The sequence below is a fragment of the Panulirus ornatus genome, chromosome 12 (assembly GCF_036320965.1).
Source record: "Panulirus ornatus isolate Po-2019 chromosome 12, ASM3632096v1, whole genome shotgun sequence".
Classification (NCBI taxonomy): domain Eukaryota; kingdom Metazoa; phylum Arthropoda; class Malacostraca; order Decapoda; family Palinuridae; genus Panulirus; species Panulirus ornatus.
In genome coordinates, this window is record NC_092235.1 from 53858558 (window position 1) to 53864973 (window position 6416).

At 40.7% G+C, this 6416-nt stretch overlaps 1 pseudogene; it reads right to left on the reverse strand.

The window, feature by feature from the left end:
* The window catches only part of LOC139752065 (glutathione peroxidase-like), a 16261-nt pseudogene extending 12108 nt beyond the window's left edge, over positions 1 to 4153 (reverse strand).
* Positions 4154 to 6416: the final 2263 nt, after the last annotated feature.

Sequence of the window (6416 nt, forward strand, 5' to 3'; positions counted from 1 at the left end):
TCTGCTCGACGAGAAAAGAAAAATATCGTAAGGTTTTTTGTGGGAGAAAGTTGAAGCGCTGGTGTGTGTGTGTGTGTGTGTGTGTGTGTGTGTGTGTGTGTGTGTGTGATTTCTTAACTGTTCATAAGGGGAGAAAGTTTTATGTAATCTACAAGGACTCCACCTCTTTACTTCCTTTGCGGAGGCATGATAGAGCGTAAATTTGTGGCGGTTAAACATTGTTCTGCGATTTATTGCCTGATTCAGAGAGTAACCTAAGTTTAATGAGTATTGAGAGACTGGTACCCTGTGAAAAGTAGAGTGAACGACCATACTGTAAGAATAAGAAAATAAGAATATTCAAAAGTATTTTCTAGGAATGGTATTCAGTATCATTGAATGTAGGAACAAGTCTGGACACGGAGAGTTATTGTATCGAGTGGATATTCACTCTTGAACCCTGATGGAATACAGGGGTTGTGACTAAAAACAAAAGACAATAGAATGTGCTGGTGCGCGGTTGGTGTGCAGCGATGCTCCAGTTCTGAGCAGTGATAGCCCAGCGGCAGCCGTGCCTCAAAGGCTCTTGACCTTTTGTCAGGACGAATGTGGGATCGCATTCTCCTCTTCCTCGCTATTTATAGAGTGCGAATGCTTGTGTGTACATTTGTATATGCTTGTGTGTATGTCTATGTCTGTGTACGTAAGTGAAGATGCATTGATTTATGAAAGTATATGGGAATGCTCGTGCTCTTGTCTAAGACGATTTTACAAAAATTAATGTCTATGGAAGTACGGTAATGAGTACGTATGTACGTCTCTTGAGTTTGCGCACGCATACCCTGGACTCTGTCCAGTGTGCTAGTCGACAAACCAGTTTCTATTTTTTTTTTTTTTTTTGAGAAGGTACATAGGGTCTCTCGGGCATCAATGACCTTATGGGGTTTCAGGTCACTCGGTTCTACTGTGACGATCATACTTAGTGTGATGATACCTAGAAAGAAAAGCACCCGAGGCTTCCAGAGACTTTTCACTTGAACTCGGGGGGGAAGGGAGGGGGTGATACCTGCCTGTAACAAAACCTGAATCCTCCACGACGGGGGGAAAAAAAATCTGCTCGAAGCCAGAATGTATTTCTGAGAGACATCCTCGTCTGCCAGCATAACCTTGGTAGAAAGGCGTCCACTATATAGAGTATTAGATAACTTTTTAAAAGTTTTCTGTTCGAATCGTAGAGTTTTGGAGGTTGAAGCACTTTACAGGCCTTATCAAATCGGTAGACAAGTCATGGAGTGATCGTGTTTCCCTCCCGTGTAACAATACGACGTTAAGTGAGGAACTAATACGTGTGAGAGCTTCATTTTTAGGAACAGTCGTCTGCATGTTAGGTTCATTATTATCAGATGTAAAATAACCGCATTCAAAACTCGATTCGAATGGATAGTATCTAAAGTTATTAACTTGAAAAAGATAAACATAGAATATGCCTTTCCTCTAAACGAGGGCAGAGGGACGGGATCCACCCGTATCTCGATCTATTTTAATTTCTCTCGTCATAAGTACCATTACAGTCTACCGCCACAACATCCAGTGTGTTAGATTGAAACATCCGGCTTGATAGGAGTACCGTTCAGCTGGCCACTGTTATCTCTCCTCTTTCACCGAAAATGCCTCCTCTGTGTGCGGAGTCTCTCGCCCGCGCGTCACCGCTTCTGTTGTGTGTAATCTCTTAATCGTCATTAGAATTGTCTGTCAGCTGCTTTTCCTTATTCTTTTTTCAGTGATGTCTCTAGAGTTGAAAATCTCATCCCATAATTACATGGATCTCATGAAACGATTTATTCTTCACTGAATTTTATATCTCGAAGGCACTGCAAGTCTCACATTACTTACTAACCTATTTCTCCGGGGTGTGGAGTCACTCACTTCTTCCATTTGTGTTGAGTCCCTCATCCCTCTTTTCAATATCTCTTGTACGGATCTTAAACGCATGATGTTATCTCTTAAGTGAGTCCCTCCACCCTCTGTCGTCTCTAGAATCCTTAGCTGGTTCATATCATACCATCCCTCATTACGGTCCTTAAGGTATGACTTTCTTATCTCACCAGTTTATCTTAGGTGGGGGTAGTCAGGCTCCTTACTAGTTTAAATCATCTTAGAAATAAAAGTGCCTCATCTCCAAACAATTCCCCTCAAACGTGCCTCATACCACGCCTTACACTCAACGCATTAACATCTTGAGCACGACGGTGCTGTCCTCAACTATCATCCAACATCACTTGCCTCTGACCTGCCAATTTTCACTTTACACAACCCCGGCATACAAGGATATAAGCTTAACCAGTTCTGCCTTCCGTTGCTCATTTAACCTTCATTTAACCGTAATTTCATTTCTTCTCACTTATTAAGTTTAGAATTATAATTATCTGAAACTTGACAAGTGTAGCATGATAAGTATGTAAAAAAAAAAAAAGAACAAAAGTGAAAAAATTAAGTTACGTAAAATAAGCGGGTGAACGAAGCTATCGCTGCGACCAAGTCAATACACCTTACCTGTCGGATGGCTGCGCGAACACTGGAACCTGAACGCAGGTAGAGCTCGCAGGTTACTTGGCTGGCCTCGCTCCATCACCGGTTGTACCTCAGATAATTTTTTTTCTTCTAGGATGGACAAAGACGTCCCCCAGGTACAACCATCTGAAACTTTCCGAAAATTTTAAGCCAGATTTTAACGAAAGCTGTACTAATGTTATTTAGTACAGGGTACCTTCTGATTCTTTGTTGTTATTTCGAACAAATTATAATTCTACTCAAGTAAAACCTGCGTAGTTTTCCTTAGTCACTTCCATTTTTTTTTTTTTTTTTTAGATTTGCCCTTATGTAAGTTAGGTGCTATGACGCACATATTCACAGAACAATTTCGTCACAGGTCACATTAGGTAAGTGGTTAGGCTATACCTGTTTTTGCAATCCTTATTCATCGCCGTTACGATGTAAAGTGTGAATTGAAGTTTAATGCGTAAATTCTGGGACTTTTTTTTCACTTTTTCTCTCTCTCTCTCTCTACAGGAAGGCTGTTGCCGTGAGCTAGTCATATGACATCACAGGGAAAACCAGCTGAGTTCGGCTTTGGGGAATGCCGGTCTCAGGATGCTCGTACCTTCTAATAACAAAGATGGCGGTACGAAAACACTAACCTGCCTTGATGTGGAAGTTATCTTGGAACAGGTCGGTATTGATTTTCTCTCAGTAAATGGGAATGTTCATTGTCTGGTGCATTAATTGACGAAAGACAGACTTCAGGATTAAGGTAAAACGATAATGTGATGAAGTATAGAATGAGCACACCGTTTGCGGATCATCAAGACATGTAATTAATGATTAAATCTTACTGTCATTCATTCGGTTCTTATCAGTCGGGTATATTTCGGCCAAAGGAAACATTTTTAGACACAGTCTATGATTATTTCAAGTATGGAAGCGTTTTATCTTGTAATATTACTGACTATACTAAACACTTTATCAGAACGTGGCTAATCCTCCTGTGCCTCAGTCTGTTACCTGTTTGTGGAAACTTTGTCATAATGACTGTGCAACTTGTGCACTTATGACGAGCAAGTGGATGAGACGGTCTGTGAAGTCTTGGAGGATGATAGAATGTTTTTTCTTCAAATATTCAATCACACAAGGCTCAGCACACTGAAGCTGAAGAGGTTGTTTAAAAGTATTATCAGGATACAGCTGATACACTTACGAAGAATGTAGATAATCATTTCAAAATTCAACAGAACGTATGCACAGCTGTTAATGTTTAGTTCTAATCACAACCTTTTTTCATGTTATCACTCAATTGTGTTACACCTGTTCTAATAGTTATGTGTGTGATGGATGAGTTATACTGAGTTGTACTATTTCCATTTTAGATTACATCCACTTCACTTTTTTTCTATATTTGTTTATGGAAGTATACTTGCTCTCCGCATGATAATAGAGCTTTATTTACTGTTTCTTATCTGTATTAGTTTTTAGTCAAATCTCTAAAGCGTTCGTAGAATAGTAAAATCGTTTTCTTTGTCACCCAGTTGGTTAATTTGACCTCTGAGGTAATGTTTTTAAGACAGAGTTGTTTCGGATGGTCATAACTGAAGCGATATAGCCGAGGAATGTATATGATAGCGAACACGCCAGGAAGTCCGCAGTTTAAGTGTGGGTCGGAAGGCCTTGACTGCGCCAGGCTATGGCTGGACTCATCCCCTGCAGGAAATGAATACGATGTATCGTCATTCCCAATAACAGCTATTGTGAAACTTACGTTCGTAGAATCGGCTTCAGAATCTGGATTGCCAGACTTACTGATTTTCGTAGAATAAGTGAAAGTAAATTTTAAGAAGCACATAATTGAAAATACGTTTTTTGAATGCTGTTCCATCATGAACACGGCATCTATAGACCTCTCTTTCATAACGTCACAGCTGTTAACGCACCAGATTATGTGCAGCAGGTAGAAATATTGCGAAGAGACGTACGGTGTTGTGAATAGGTTTTGTTAAAGTGATAATAAGCATCTTCAGGTGTACTGATTTAACATGAAGACAAGACACAATTTGGCTCTTGCCTCTAAAATCTTTTCACTTTATAAAACCATGAAGGAATTATTACTAAAGGTTTAAATTTATTCAAAATGTTCAAAATGATTTCAGAAAATGTTATTGAAACCAAATATGAACTTTATTGCTGTTTGGCCAGAACTTACTTTATCCGTACATTATTGTATTTGAAAACATCATCTTATATTTTCACCGACGTTCAGTTGATAAAGGTATTCATTTTGTGTTTCGTGGTGAAATGGAGGCTACAATCCAACATCACAATTTAAAAGCACATACGTGAAAAATATGATGCAACACACCAGAATTCCCTTACGGATAAATGAACACGACCATAACATGACTATGATGTGTGTGTATATATATATATATATATATATATATATATATATATATATATATATATATATATATATAAATATATAGTATCTATCATATTTAGTCGCTGTCTCTCGCGTTAGCGAGGTAGCGCCAGGAAACAGACGAAAGAATGGCCTAACGCACCCACATACACATGTATATACATAAAGGCCCACAAACGCACATATACATACCTATACAGTTCAACGTATACATACACGGACATATTCATATATACACATGTACACATCCACACTTGCTGCCTTCGTCCATTCTCATCGCCACCCCGCCACACATGAAATGGCCCCCCTTCCCCCGTCCGCGCGCGTGGTAGAGCTAGGAAAAGACAACAAAGGCCACATTAGTTCACACTCAGTCTCTAGGTGTCATGTGTAATACACCGAAACCACAGGTCCCTTTCCACATCCAGGCCCCACAAAACTTTCCATGGTTTACCCCAGACGCTTTACATGCCCTGGTTCAATCCACTGACAGCACGTCAACTCGACCCCGGTATACCACATCGTTCTAATTCGCTCTGTTCCTTGTACGCCTTTCACCCTCCTGCATGTTCCGGCCCCGATCGCTCAAAATCATTTTCACTCCATCCTTCCACCTCCAATTTGGTCTCCCACTTCTTGTTCCCTCCACCTCTGACACATATATCCTCTTTGTCAATCTTTTCTCACTCATTCTCTCCATGTGACCAAACCATTTCAACACACCCTCTTCTGCTCTCTCCACCACACTCTTTTTATTACCGCACATCTCTCTTATCTCTTCTTTACCTACTTGATCAAACCACCTCACACCACATATTGTCCTCAAACAGCTCATTTCAGACACATCCACCCTCCGCACAACCCTGTCTATAGCCCACGCCTCGCAGCCATATAACATTGTTGGAACCACTGTTCCTTCTAACATACCCATTTTTGCTTTCCGAGATAATGTTCTCGCCTTCCACACATTCTTCAACTCTCCCAGAACCTTCGCCCACTCCCCCACCCTGTAACGCACTTCCGCTTCCATGGTTCCATCCGCTGCTAAATCCACTCCCAGATATCTGAAACACTTCACTTCCTCCAGTTTTTCTCCATTCAAACTTACCTCCCAATTAACTTGTCCCTCAACCCTACTGAACCTAATAACATTGCTCATATTGACATTTACTCTCAACCTTCTTCTTTCATACACTTTACCAAACTCAGTCACCAACTTCTGCCGTTTCTCACCCGAATCAGCCACCAGCGCTGTATCATCATCGAACAACAACTGACTCACTTCCGAAGTCCTCTCATCCACAACTGATTGCATACTTGCCTCTCTCCAAAACTCTTACATTCTCCTCCCTAACAACCCCATCCATAAACAAATTAAGCAGCCATGGAGACATCGCGTACCCCTGCCGCAAACCGACATTGACTGGGAACAAGTCACTTTCCTCTCTTCCTATTCGTACACATGCCT